At 44.0% G+C, this 14,990-nt stretch overlaps 1 non-coding gene across 1 annotated transcript; it reads left to right on the top strand.

The window, feature by feature from the left end:
- The first annotated feature begins 2,007 nt into the window (after positions 1–2,007).
- On the top strand, positions 2,008–2,171 carry LOC126031933 (U1 spliceosomal RNA). The gene has a single exon (XR_007503740.1). It is a non-coding gene; the product is annotated as a U1 spliceosomal RNA (small nuclear RNA).
- Positions 2,172–14,990: the final 12,819 nt, after the last annotated feature.

The following is a 14,990-nucleotide window of genomic DNA, read 5'->3' as shown; positions in this document are numbered from 1 at the left end:
ATATAAAAAATATAGGTTGTTGGAGATTTTACATATGAGTTAGTTATTTCTGAAATTGTTTGATCATTAAATTTGTGTGTGTGTGTGTGTGTGTGTGTGTGTGTGTGTGTGTGTGTGTGTTTGGGTCACACCCGGAAGCACTCAGGAGCTACTCCTGGCTCTATGCTCAGAAATAGCCCCCAGCAGGCTCAAGGGACCATATGGGGCACCGGGATTTGAACCACCGTCCTTCTGCATGCAAGGCAAATGCCTTACCACTGTGCTATCTCTCCGGCCCCTGATTATTTAAACCAATGTTTTCTTGCCATATTATTACAATAGGCTGTGAACCATAATGGTTCAAAACAGAGAGTAATTTGTATTTTTTTTTTTTTTTGGTTTTTGGGCCACACCCTGTGACGCTCAGGGGTTACTCCTGGCTATGCGCTCAGAAGTCGCTCCTGGCTTGGGGGACCATATGGGACGCCGGGGGATCGAACCGCGGTCCGTCCGAGGCTAGCGCAGGCAAGGCAGGCACCTTACCTTTAGCGCCACCGCCCGGCCCCAATTTGTATTATTTTTGTTTGTTGTTAGAGTCCATAATGTACTGTGATAGATCAAGGTTTTCTAAAGGAAAGTCCACATAGGTCTGTAGTTTTTTTTTGTCTTCTTGACATCATAGAAGAAGTGTTTTAAATGTGTTAAGAGCATAGGTTGTAGTCTCCAAATTTTTGTCCTGTTTAAGGACAAAATGTGTGTCACATTGGCTGCAATAAACATTATTGTCTTTTAGTTTTTCTGCTTTAATGAACACTTTAAGGAAATCTTGCAACATGCATTTATCTGTAGATGTCAAAGGCAAGGATAAATGACTAAAGATCTCTGATGTTTTTAGATTCCTGGTGACAGATGAGGCATTGAATTGTAGATTTAACCTGGCCCTGTAAAAGTGTAATAATAATAGACTCATTAAACTGCTTGTGTCCCTGCCAAGGTTGTTTTACATCTTTTTTTTGGGGGGGGGCACACCCAGCAGTGCTCAGGGGTTACTCCTGGCTGTCTGCTCAGAAATAGCTCCTGGCAGGCACGGGGGACCATATGGGACACCGGGATTCGAACCAACCACCTTAGGTCCTGGATCGGCTGCTTGCAAGGCAAACACCGCTGTGCTATCTCTCCGGGCCCTGTTTTACATCTTTTAAGTCAACAAGATGATCTCTATTTTTCTCTATATGTCCACTCTGTATATCAGCTTTGATCAAGTCCTGATAAAGACCCTCCATCAAGAATAGAAGTAATTCATGCGGATCCTGTTGACTGTCTCCTGAAAACTAATTATTTGTATTTCCAATGGTCATCTTAAAGTCTTTTAGGTTGATATACCTGTGCTGTCCTTCCCCTAAGGCTTTTATAACCTTACCAAACTCTTCTGTCACCTTGCCTTTATGTCCCAAGGGATTTGACCTGTTAATGTCCTTCTTATAATAGTTTTTGTAAAAGTAATCAGTCAAACAGGCATTGTAGCAACTGAATTCATGTAACAGGTGTTTCCTAAGTTATGAAGTCTGGTGAGAGCAGGGCCAGTTCCCTCATTTACAGTATCAAGATTCTGGAACTGGTTATTTCCACTACCAACAGTCTTTGCCTCAAAGTGTGGTGTCAGCTTATTATTTCGGTTTCCTGTTGATGTCACAGTTTGTTTCTTACCCACGTTTTTTGAATAATCTTGCTTATTTCTGAGGGAATGTTTACACTCTTACAATGCATTTGTGTCTGAGATTTTTTATTTGTGAGAATCCTGCTTCTGAATGGCATAGTAGAACCCAAATTTTCTTGGCAGGGTTTCTATTTGTAGAAACATAAGCATATCCTTTTCCTCAAATTAGGAGCTTACCAGCAATCCATTCATTACCCATTTTACTCAAATAGGTGAATCAATTTCTTTTTGCAACTGAATATCTTCTTTAAAGAGTTTGTTTCCTCAGCTGTATAAGGCTCCACATGAGATAAATTTAAGAAGTTTAGTGAATACTTACCTCGCAGAGAAGATAGCATGATCACGAAAGTGGTTTCCCCAGGGCAAGGCTCACCCATTGCACTCTGGGTGTGCTGACCCTTGTGATTTCCCCAAATGCGGGAAACTCTACTGCATAATTTGTGGTAGTGGGGGACTGCATTCGCGCTCTCCCCTAATAAAGAATAATAAAGAAAAAAGAAGTTTAGTGAAAATAATGTTAAGGACAAAATGTCTATAGGTGGCATGCCTCTTTTTCTGTGTTTTAATATTGAGTTTTAGAGTACTGTGTGCTCTTTCAACTATGGCTTGTCCTTGTGGATTATATGAGATGCCAGTGATATGTTTGATTTGCCATTCCTTACAAAATAATTAAAAAGTTTTACTGGTGTAGGCTGGGCCATTGTCTGACTTTATGGATCGAGGAACACTGATAACAGAAAAGCACTGTAACATAAAGGTGCAAACTGCTTTAGCTCATTCTGAAGTCATTGGAACCCCCATATAAAATGAGAATATGGGGGCTGGAATGGTGGCACAGGCAGTAGGGCATTTGCCTTGCATGCACTAACTTAGGACAGACCGCAGTTCAATCCCCTGGCATCTCATATGGTCCCCCAAACCAGGGGCGATTTCTGAGTGCATAGCCAGGAGTAGCCCCTGAGCATCACTGGATGTGGCTCAAAAAAAAAAAAAAAGAGAGAGAGAGAATATGTATCTCTCACCAGATGAAGATAGGATTTCTTTCAAAAAAAGTCAACAGGTATAATATCCATTTGCCACAATTGTCTGTAATCCTTGGGGGTTGGCCCCAGCTACATATATTCTTTTATTCAAAGTGCACAAATAGTACTTGTAACAAGTTTTGTCTGTCTTTCTTTCTTTCTTTTTTTTTTTTTGTTTTTCGGGCCACACCCATTTGATGCTCAGGGGTTACTCCTGGATAAGCACTCAGAAATCACCCCTGGATTGTGGGGACCATATGGGACACTGGAGGATCAAACCACGGTCCTTCATTGGCTAGAGCTTGCTAGGCAGACACCTTACCTCTAGTGCCACCTCACCGGCCCCCTGTCTTGCTTTCATGGAATATGATCATTGACATGCAAACGACAGGTATTTGTATGAAATGCTGCATATTCTTCTGCAGATGACTTAAATATTGGCATGGCCCAATGATTAGCAGTTTTATTCCCTAAAGCCACTGGCCCTGGGAGGCCAGAGTGGGCTTTTATGTGAGTGATAAATATTGGCTCAGAATGTTTTTGCAGAAAGGCTTGTAATTGCTGCAGCAAATCTTGAACAACTTGGTTATGAGCATTTAAAGAGGCAATTGTTATGCCTGGAAACAATCCTACAATGTAAGCTGAATTGCTTACTATATTGCACAACTCTGAAACATGTGATAATAAATAATTTAAAATAGCAAGTTCGCGGGCCGAAGAGATAGCACAGTGGTAGGGCGTTTGCCTTGCATGTGGCAAACCTGGGAGGGATCTGGATCAATTCCCGGCATCCCACATGGGCACTCAGCCTGCCAGGGGGGCTTTCTGAGTACAGAGTCAGGAGTAACCCCTAAGTGCCGCCAGGTGTGGCCCCCCAAACAATCAATCAATAAAGTTTATAAAGAAAAATGAAGTAGCAAGTTCTACTTGTTGAGCAGACTTGTAATTAGTATGCACTGTTGTGGTCATAGAAGGACTAGTAATACAGCCTTTTCCTGATGACAACCCACCAATGTAAAACACAGTGGCATCAGGTATAGGGGAGGAGCAGATAATGGATGAGGTCACAAAATGTGTCCTCTTAAAAAAGTCCCAGGACTTTCCAGCAGGATAATGGAAGGAAACTTCTCCTAAAAAATCACATAGTGTTTGTTGAAGAAGCTCACTGAGAGGTAATATACATTCTATGTCCTTTTTTTTTTTTTTTGAATTGGCAGGATTATTATTTCAGGATCATAGCCTAATAAGTAAATTGTTCTGAGCCTTACCTTGATGATAGTGTGGAGATCAAATCCAAATAAGGCAAAAATGTGCAAGATTCCTTGTTGTGTAAGTAAACCCATTCTAGAGGCCCAGACAGCTTCTCTCTAGGTATGAACCTGGAAAGATAGGACTTTTGGAGCCAGTCCATGAAAAAATCTAATTCCTATTGGGCCTTTGTGTTAAACATCTGTGGCTATTTAAATCCAGACTTTCTCTAAAGTACTAAATAAGTTGGTTAGTTCTGAGTTTGGATTCCCAAGAGAGGGACAGATCAAATTTATATCACCTAAGAGTTTTTGAAAGTCATTTAGAAAGTTCTTAGATTTTTCTGATAAACAGAAATCTTTTGGGGACACCCTGAAGTGAGCTCCAAGACAAAGCCTAAGTATTGAAATGGAGGTAAATTCTGAATTTTTTCCTGTGGCTATTGTTAAACCAGGACCCTGCAAGCAGTCAATGACAAATTCATAAACACATTGCAATTCCTTGTGAGTCTGAGCTGACAGTAAAATGTCATCAAGGTAATGCACCAAATAGACCTGAAGAAACTTTTTACGAGCTGGATGTAAAACCACATCAACAAAATATTGACACATGATGGACGAATTTGCCATGCCTTTAGTCAAAACCATCATTGAAATTGCTGCATAAGGGGCTCTTTTTATTAAGAGAAGGAACTGAAAAGGCAAATCTTTTTCTGTATTTTGGATGTATAGAAATATTATTAAAAACAGTCCTTTAGGGCCTGGAGAAATAGCACAGCAATGTTTGCCTTGCAAGCAGCCGATCCAGGACCAAAGATGGTTGGTTCAAATCCCGGTGTCCCATATGGTCCCCGGTGCCTGCCAGGAGCTATTTCTGAGCAGACAGCCAGGAGTAACCCCTGAGCATCGCCGGGTGTGGCCCAAAAACCAACCAACAAACAAACAAACAAACAAACAAAAAACAACAACAGTCCTTTAAGTCAATTACTATCAAAATCAGGGAGCCTTTTCTCAATAATTCAGCTTCCCAGCACAAATCAAGAAAACTCCAAAGTTTAAGCTCTTAAACCCTGAAATTCAGGAAGCTGCAGTTTAGATATTTCTTGCCTGAAGGACTTGACCCTCATTCCAGCTCAATGTTCTTATAAGATTATGTCTGGCATAAGAGGACCACACAGTGATGTTTGCCTTGCAAGCAGCCGATCCAGGACCAAAGGTGGTTGGTTCGAATCCCGGTGTCCCATATGGTCCTCCGTGTCTGCCTGGAGCTATTTCTGAGTAGACAGCCAGGAGTAACCCCTGAGCACCGCCGGGTGTGGCCCAAAAACAAACAAACGAAAAAAAAAGAGGACCACACCCAAAAGGTACTGTGGGGATGATTGAGGGAAGAAGCAGTTTAATAGTCAAAGGGATAGTAGTAATTTACCTGAGGATTATAGATCCTGAAAATGAAGGGGAACTAATAGTTATTGTTTCTATACCCACAGTCTGGATCTTTAAGAAAGATAAAATTATAGGGCCCGGAGAGATAGCACAGCAGCGTTTGCCTTGCAAGCAGCCGATCCAGGACCAAGGTGGTTGGTTCAAATCCCGGTGTCCCATATGGTCCCCCGTGCCTGCCAGGAGCTATTTCTGAGCAGACAGCCAGGAGTAACCCTTGAGCACCGCCGGGTGTGGCCCAAAAAAACAAACAAAAAAAAAAAACAAAAAAAAAAGAAAGATAAAATTATAGCTCAACTTTTATTACTTCCTTATGTTATGCCTGTAAAATCAGAACACATCAGGGAAGGAGGCTTTGGAAATACTAACATCGAAACTTCTGCATTGATAGCTTTCACTGCTAAGCTTAAAGAGGAAAATCCAATGTTAATTCTTGAAATTCAGGGCAGAAAAATTGAAGGTATGGGGCCGGAGAGATAGCATGGAGGTAAGGCATTTGCCTTTCATGCAAAAGGATGATAGTTTGAATCCCAGCATTCCATATGGTCCCCCCCATGCCTGCCAGGGGTGATTTCTGAGCCTAGAGCCAGGAGTAACTGCCAGTTGTGACCCCCCCCCCCAAAAAAAAAAAAGAAAAAAAAAAAGAAAAATTGAAGGTATGTTTGATTAAGGGGCAGAAGTGTCTGTGGTTTCATTAAGAGATTGGCCCTGAAATTGAACTCTACAATATATTCAACACAGTTTGGAAGGGATAGGAGAGGGTCTTAACTCCAAATTCTGTTCGCCAGAGTGCTAGGTATTTGAAGTTTATTGGACCGGAAGATCAACAGGTGATATTCATGCCTTATGTTGTCCCCGTTTCTTTGAACCTGGGGGACGTGACTGCATAAGCAATGGGAAGCAGAATATCACATCCCTCACAAAAACACTTCACAGCATGTTATTCAGAGGTTCTGACCTTTTGATTGGGGTCACTGGGTTAAAGCTCCCAGAACCCATTCACATTGAATGGAAATCTGATGTTCCAATCTGGATTCCTCAGTGCCCATCCACAGCACAAAATTAGAGGCACTTAGAAACTTAGTTGATGAACAGTTGAGGCTGGAACACATTGAAACCTCTTTCTTTAATTGAAATTATCCAATATTTATTATTAAGAAACCATCTGGGGGCTGGGTGGTGGCGCTAGAGGTAAGGTGTCTGCCTTGCCTGCGCTAGCCTAGGATGGACCACGGTTCGATCCCCTGGTGTCCCATATGGTCCCCCAAGCCAGGAGCGACTTCTGAGCGCATAGCCAGGAGTAACCCCTGAGCGTCACCGGGTGTGGCCCAAAAACCAAAAAAAAAAAAAAAAAAAGAAACCATCTGGAGACTTTTAACTGATTTAAAGTCTGTATATCCTCAGATGACTTCAATGATCAAGATGCAGAATGGCTTACCTTCACCAGTAGCCATTTCAAGAGTCTGGCCTTTGACAAGTTTCCTGAGACAGGTTGATTAAGTCTTTCTTTTGGGGGGTCACACCCAGTGGCATTCAGGGTTACTCTTGGCTCTATGCTCAGAAATCATTCCTGGCAGGCTCGGGGACTACATGGGATGTCAGGATTCAAACCACCGTCTATCCTGGATCGGGTGCATGCAAGGCAAACTAACGTCCTACTGCTGTGCTATCTCTCTGGCCCTGATTAAGTCTTGGTCCCGAGTGGGCAGATCCTTGAGCAGGTACAAAAAGAGGTTGTGACCTGCATTGTTTTTGTATATGCCCCATATTGCCACACTTAAAGCATATGACCTGACCTTGCAATATTGACGTTGGATCCCTCCTCTGATTTCTGAGGAGACTGTTAGGTACTGAACAGAGACCGTTCAGTACTGAACGACAGTCACTTGCCCAGTGAAATCCCTTGCCACCCCTCGGGCACACAGACTAGGTGGTTTCTTCGGGCAAAAGCCATTGTTTTGATTTCTTGGAGTTTGCCTCTGAACAGCATATGTTATTAGAGGTGCAACAGGAGGGTAGCTGTAAATCCTAGCATTTATACAAGCAAATAGAAATCCCATGACAGGGGCCGGGCTGTGGCGCTAAAGGTAAGGTGCCTGCCTTGCCTGCGCTAGCCTTGGACAGACCGCGGTTCGATCCCCCGGCGTCCCATATGGTCCCCCAAGCCAGGAGCAACTTCTGAGCACATAGCCAGGAGTAACCCCTGAGCATTACTGGGTGTGGCCCAAAAATCAAAAAAAAAAAAAAAAAAGAAAGAAATCCCATGACATGTTCTTTCTTCCTAACTGGGTGTAAGAAAGTCTGACAATATTCATTGGCATTATCAAAGACTAAGGATTTTGTCAAAACAGTTCAAATTTCCATATTTTTAACCTGTCTTTTAATTGTTTCTGTCAGTTTTCCCACAAATTCTACATATGGCTCAATAGCTCCCTGAATAATTTTTTGTATAGCTACCCTTGAACTTGGCATCTGAGTCAATCTTTTCCCAAACCATCAATACAATTTCCCTGACAAGCTTAAAAACAATAAGGAGTAGTCTTGCCTGCCTATTTACATCTGTGTGCTGTTCTTTCCCCTATCCGCATTTCATAAGATAATGTGACTCCTGAAACCAGAGTGATCTAGACTATTAATTTTACTCTTAGTATTCTCATCAAACCACATCTTCCATTGTAAATATTGAGAAGCACTCAAACAGGTCTTTGCTACTGTGTTAAAGTCCTGTTCCACATCATTCCAGGTATTCAATACAAAACGGAGAAAGAGGACCATAATCTGAGCATGCTTTCCTAAAATTACTGAGGTTAAGCATATTCAAACCTTCATATTCTTTTTTTTTTTTTTTTTTTTTTTTTTTTTTTGGTTTTTGGGCCACACCCGGTAACGCTCAGGGGTTACTCCTGGCTATGCGCTCAGAAGTTGCTCCTGGCTTGGGGGACCATATGGGACGCCGGGGGATCGAACCGCTGTCCGTCCTAGGCTAGCGCAGGCAAGGCAGGCACCTTACCTCTAGCGCCACCGCCCGGCCCCCAAACCTTCATATTCTAAAACCTGATTATTTGCCTGACGGGGAGAATTTGTTTCTGATACTGAGTTATTATTAATTTCCCTAACAACTATCCCTTGTCGGGGAAGCGAGTTCGTTCTACTCCCTCTAAAAGGTTGAGGTGGAGGGTAGATTGGCGACAATCCTACAGATCCGACTTCAGACAGGGCCAGTTCAACATCATTAGATTAACTTTTTGTAAGCCAATGTCCCCAAGAGAAACCTCTAGGCTCTACTGGCCTAACGTCAGTAGGGGGCGGCAGAACACCAACCTCAGGATTTTTCGATTGCTTACGTGTCACCGCAAAGAATGCCTTCTTGGTTTTTGGGTCACAACCGGCAGCGCTCAGGGGTTACTCCTGGCTCTATGCTTAGAAATCGCTCCTGGCGGGGGACCATATGGGATGCCGGGATTCGAACCACCGTCCTTCAGCATGCAAGGCAAATGCCCTGCCGCTATGCCATTTCTCCGGCCCCAGAGAATGCCTTTTTTTAATATTTGGGTTGACTGGCCTTTCATGATTATTAGGAAGGGTTTCAGAAGGGCCCGAAGAGATAGCACAGCTTGCCTTGCAAGCAGCCGATCCAGGACCTAAGGTGGTTGGTTCGGATCCCGGTGTCCCATATGGTCCGCCGTGCCTGCCAGGAGCTATTTCTGAGCATAGAGCCAGGAGTAACCCCTGAGCACAGTGGTGTTTGCCTTGCAAGCAGCTGATCCAGGACCAAAGGTGGTTAGTTCGAATCCCGGTGTCCCATATGGTCCCCCGTGCCTGCCAGGAGCTATTTCTGAGCAGACAGCCAGGAGTAACCCCTGAGCACTGCCCGGTGTGGCCCAAAAAACAAAAACAAAAACAAACAAAAAAAAAGAATCCAGAGGTTACTCCTGGCTAAGTGCTCAGAAATTGCCCCTGGCTTGGGGGGACCATATGGGACGCCGGGGGATAGAATCGCGGTCCTTCCTTCGCTAGCGCTTGCAAGGCAAACATCTTACCTCTAGCGCCACCTCAGCGGCCCCGAGACAGCTATTTTATTCTATTTTTTATTTTCCCTTTTGGGGACCCCAGACCTTGGGACAATCAGCTGCCTGGATATACACATAGCATTCGGGATTCAGTCCACAGATATCAAGACTTCATGCTTGACCAATACACTTCTTTTGATCACTTACTTATCATCTAGGAGGCCCTTTTCCTAGACATTCTAATTGCAAAGCTATCAGGATTTCCTCAGTGCTTGTTTACAGGAAGCATAAGGATTTGAACTTATAATTTTAAAGCACTTACCAGACAAGTGCTTTAAATCACTGAATCCTCTTCCAGGGCCCAGTGTTATATATTTAATGTCAATTAAATGTATACTTTAAAATTATTTAAGTGGGGTGGGAAAGATAGTAGGGTCATGATGATGCTTGCCTCATATGCAACCAACACTGGTTTGATCTCCAGCACTGCATATGGTTCTAGTATCTCCAACAGTGATTACAAAAGCACAGAGACAGGAGTAAGTCCTGAGCATGGTTTTGTGTAGCACCTAATTACCCAAACAAACAAAAAAAATCTATATTTAAAGGGCCAGAACGCTAGTACAGCAGGTAGGGCATTTGCCTTGCATGCAGTGACCTGGGTTTGATTCCCTGTATCCCATTTTGTCCCCAAAGCCTGCAGAGAGTAATTTCCAAGCACAAGAACCAGGAGTAACCCCTGAGTGCTGCTGAGTGTGGGAGAAAAATACTTAAGTGGCCAGGGCCAGAGAGATAACAGAAAATGGCAGAGTTCTTGGTTTCCTGAGCTTCTCTTGTGAATGATCACTGAGCAGAGAGCCAAGGAGTAAGTCCTGACCATCGCCAGGTGTAATCCAAAGAAGAAAAGAAAAACTTTTCAGTGACTTGGGGCCGGAGAGATAGCATGAAAGTAAAGCATTTGCCTTGCATGCAGAAGGTCAGTGGTTCAAATTCCAGCATAAATGACTTCTAGCTTCAATAAAGCCTTATCTACCTGCATCATGACAGTTTACAATTGCTATGACAATCCCCCCAGGAACAGCCACATATGGAAACAAATCAATTATGGTTGTCCGGTGACAGACTCTTGAAACTTGTCATCACAAAAGAATTGCCTCTTCAATTTTACTATTTGTTTTTGGGTCCCACACAGATGTGCTCAAGGCTTACTTTTTTTTTTTTTTTTTTTTTTTTTGGTTTTTGGGTCACACCCAGCATTGCTCAGGGGTTACTCCTGGCTGTCTACTCAGAAATAGCTCCTGGCAGGCACGGGGGACCATATGGGACACCGGGATTCGGACCAACCACCTTTAGTTCTGGATCTTCTGCTTGCAAGGCAAACACCGCTGTGCTATCTCTCCGGGCCCTCAAGGTTTACTTTTAAGTCTTGTTTAGGGATCATTTCTGACAGCTTATGGAATCATATGGAATGATGAGGATCAAATCCAGGTGGGTCTCATGCAAGACAAGTGCCCTGCCATCTGTGCTCTCTCTCCAGCCCCAGCAGACCCTCTTCTTTGATGTATCATGAATATTTTAATCCTTATTAAATATTTTGTTTGTTTTAGGCCACAGTAGGTGGTGCTCAGAACTTAATCTTGACTCTGCCCTTCAGGGTCACTCTTGGCAGTGCTCTTGGGACCATATGTAGTTTCCTTGATTGAAATATGGGTCTACAGTGTGCAAGGTAAGTATTTTAAGCTCTGGACTATTTCTCTGGCCCCCATACGCTAGTTTTGTTTTGTTTGTTTGTTCTTCGGGTTTGGGGCCATACCCAGTGGTGCTCAGAGGTTATTCCTGAAGGCTCGGGGCATCATATGGGATCGGGGGATTGAACCCGGGTCTGTCCCAGGTTGGATGCATGCAAGGCAAACACCCTACCGCTGTGCTATTGCTCTGGCTCGATTTAAATATTTTTATGAGAAGTTTCTACACTTTATTGTTCTGGTTTGTGCTTAAATTCATTTTTAAGAGTCAAATAAACCTGGTCTGTGGGCTGGAAACTAAAATTTTTAACCATTACCAGATTTCTTCAGAACAGCATGGCCAATACCTGTCAAAAATCCATCCTCAAAATCCACTTCAAGTTCTTTTTTGAGGAGAGCAACAATGAACAGATACACCCATTAAGGTGCTCAGGGATCATGCAATGTGTTTGTTTTCGTTTTTTTTTTTGGCCATACCCATTTATGCTCAGGAAATTACTGTGATCAAAAGTTACTCCTGGCAATACTTAGGGTACCATAGGGGATGCAGAGGATCAAACCCAGGTCAAACTCAGCCAGGTGCAAGGCAAGTGTTCTACCTGCTGCACTTGGTTCTGGCATTGGATCATGCAAAGCAGGGGCAAAGCATGGATAGATACTTTGAACTTTCTATCTAATCAAATCAAGAATTTTCTATGGAGGCCGAAGTGATAGCACAGTGGGTAGGGCATTTGTCTTGCATGCAGCCAACCTGGATTCGATCTCCAGCATCCCATATGGTACCCCAAGCCTGCCAGGAGTAACCCCTGAGCGCTTCCAGGTGTGACCCCAAAACAAAACAAAAATTTCTATAGGCTCCGCAGTGCGTTTAGCCTCCTCTGTTGGGATTTCTGATGTTATATATGGAAGCTTTTTTTATATTTCTCTATAAAATCCTTATCTCTGCTGTGGTCTCACCTTCCAGGTGGGGGCGCTGTAGAGAACCTAATAAATAGTGGTCGAGCGAGGTGCTCAGGGTCTTTGGGGGCAGCTAGCTGGCAGGCTCTGGAGTTTTGGAGCTGCTAGCAGGCTGACAAAGAATTCTGCGTCCGACCTTCTTGTCTTTTTACCCTCCTGTCTGTGGATTATTTGCCTCGGATAAATATTACCAGGATCACTTCCCCTTCCTAGGGGGTAGGGGAATGGGAATCAATTTCTCATTCTGGGAGCTCTTTGAGGATCCATCAATAACCAGTCAAGTAGCAAATCTAAGTCAACATGTGGTACTTCCAGATTGGATCCACTTCACTCCTTCATCTCTCTCTGTTGTTCCTACCTAGTTCATACCTTTAGTAACTTTAGATAACTTTAAGCAATATGAATCACTTTCTCATAGTAACTTTCCTTAATATAGAAGAACTGTCCAGGTCTTCTCTTGGTCTGCCTCACGTACTACTTTTTTTGTATTAGAATGGTAATAATTGCTTATTACTTTATTTTTTTTGAGGGGGGACCACACCCAGCGGTGCTCAGGGGTTACTCCTGGCTCTGTGCTCAGAAATCACCCCAGGCAAGATTGGGGACCTTATGGAAATTTCGATGGGGTTGGCTGCTTGCAAGGCAAGTGCCCTACCGCTGTGCTATTGCTCTGACCCCAATCATTGTTTATTAAATGCTAATATAAAAAGCATTTTTTTTTGGTTTTACAGCACACCCATTTGATGCTCAGGGGTTACTCCTGGCTAAGCACTCAGAAAGTGCCCCTGGCTTGGGGGGACCATATGGGACGCCGGGGGATCAAACCGCAGTCCTTCCTTGGCTAGTGCTTCAAGGCAGACACCTTACCTCTAGCGCCACCTCGCCGGCCCTGAAAAGCATTATTCTATATTGTCCCATTTGATCCTTATATCAGTATTTTGTTTTGTTTTGTTTTGTTTTGGGGGGTCACACCCAGCAGCGCTCAGGGGTTACTCCTGGCTCTGTGGTCAGAAATCGCCCCTGGCAGGCACGGGGGACCATATCAGATGCTGGGATTCGAACCGCCGTCCTTCTGAATATAAGGCAAATGCCCTACCTCCACGCTATCTCTCTGGCCCCCTTACATCAGTTTTTGTTTTGTTTTGTTTTTTTGTTTTGTTTTTTTTTTTTTTTTTTGGTTTTTGGGCCACGCCTGGCAATGCTCAGGGGTTACTCCTGGCTGTCTGCTCAGAAATAGCTCCTGGCAGGCACGGGGGACCATATGGGACACCGGGATTCGAACCAACCACCTTTGGTCCTGGATCGGCTGCTTGCAAGGCAAACGCCTTTGTGCTATCTCTCCGGGCCCCTTACATCAGTATTTTAAGGTAGGTGTTAACTGGAGATGTAAGACAGGGGAAGGTGTTTGCCTTATATACAGACAACCCAGATTTGATCCCCAACACCACATTGTCCCTAAAGCCCCACAAGGAATGATCCCTGAATGGGGCCAAGAGTAAACCCTGAGCACTTCTAGGTGTGACCCCCCCAAAACAAACAAAAAATAGGTAAGTATAAGGTAGATGTTATTATTTCTCTAGTTTGGCAAATAAAGTAAGCACAGAGAGATGATTTGGGGTTAGAAGTGAGTTGCCAAGATCACACAGTTAGAAGTAAGATCAGGATCTGAACCCAGTGAGTGACACCAAGCTCTACTACTAGCTCAACCTCTTCCCTTTTCTAAGGAGCAAGGCTTCCTCACAGCTCCCTGTCCAGAAAGCTCCTGCTGTCCAACTCCTACATAATGTCATGAAAAGCTCTGCCATCATCTCCATGCAACATTTGCTGGCATCTCTCCAGTGAGGGCCGTGTAGGAGGAGTCCCTATACTTCTCCCGTTGCTTCACTTCACAGCCCAAAAGGAATGTGGGTCCTGAATCAGCAAATCCTTGAGTTCAGCACAAAACTCCACTAAGCCTCAGAGAGTTTACAGAATGAATGAATGAATGAATGAGTGGGATCATTCTTCCTTATCTTGAAATTTCCTGGTAGTATGCAAGAGAGACACTAGATAGAAGCTGAGCTATGCAGAAAGTCACTGGTCTTAGTGGAAACTTTATTTATTTGTTTGTTTGTTTGTTTTGTTGTTGTTGTTGAGCTCAGCTAGCTGACCTCCCCCATCCCAAACCATCGTCAGACTCACTTAGGTTTGTGTCCTGATAGGATACTTCTCATCCCAAGATAAAGGCCTCACTGATCAAAACACCTAGGACAGGGGTTGGAGAGATAGCATGAAGGTAGGGCCTTTGCCTTTCATGCAGAAGGATGGTGGTTCAAATCCTGGCATTCCATATGGTCCCCAGAGCCTGGCAGGAGCGATTTCTCAGTGTAGAGCCAGGAATAACCCCTGAGCGCTGCTGGGTGTGACCCCCCCCCTTAAAATAACCTGGAGCGGGAGATATAGCACAGTGGTAGGGCATTTTCTTTGCACATAGCTAATATAGGACAAACTGGTTCAAATTCCAGCATCCCATTTGGTCTCCCATGCCTGCCAGCAGTGATTTCTGAGTGCAGAACCAGGAGTAACCCCTGAGCGCTGCTGGGTGTGACCCAAAAACAACAACAAAAAATAACAACAACAACAAAAGTTTTTTTGTTTGTTTGTTTTTGGGTCACACCCAGCAGCACTCAGGGGTTACTCCTGGCTCCAGGCTCAGAAATCGCTCCTGGCAGGCTCGGGGGACCATATGGGATACCGGGATTCGAACCAATGACCTTCTGCATGAAGGCAAATGCTCTACCTCCATGCTATCTCTCCGGCCCCCAACAAAAGTTTTTTTGCTACTATTCCCTGGGCTAAGCAGCTGCCTCCTTGCTCAGACCTGAGTTATCACC

Source organism: Suncus etruscus, chromosome 15, assembly GCF_024139225.1.
Source record: "Suncus etruscus isolate mSunEtr1 chromosome 15, mSunEtr1.pri.cur, whole genome shotgun sequence".
Lineage (NCBI taxonomy): Eukaryota > Metazoa > Chordata > Mammalia > Eulipotyphla > Soricidae > Suncus > Suncus etruscus.
This window is presented reverse-complemented; position numbering and strand designations above follow the sequence as displayed.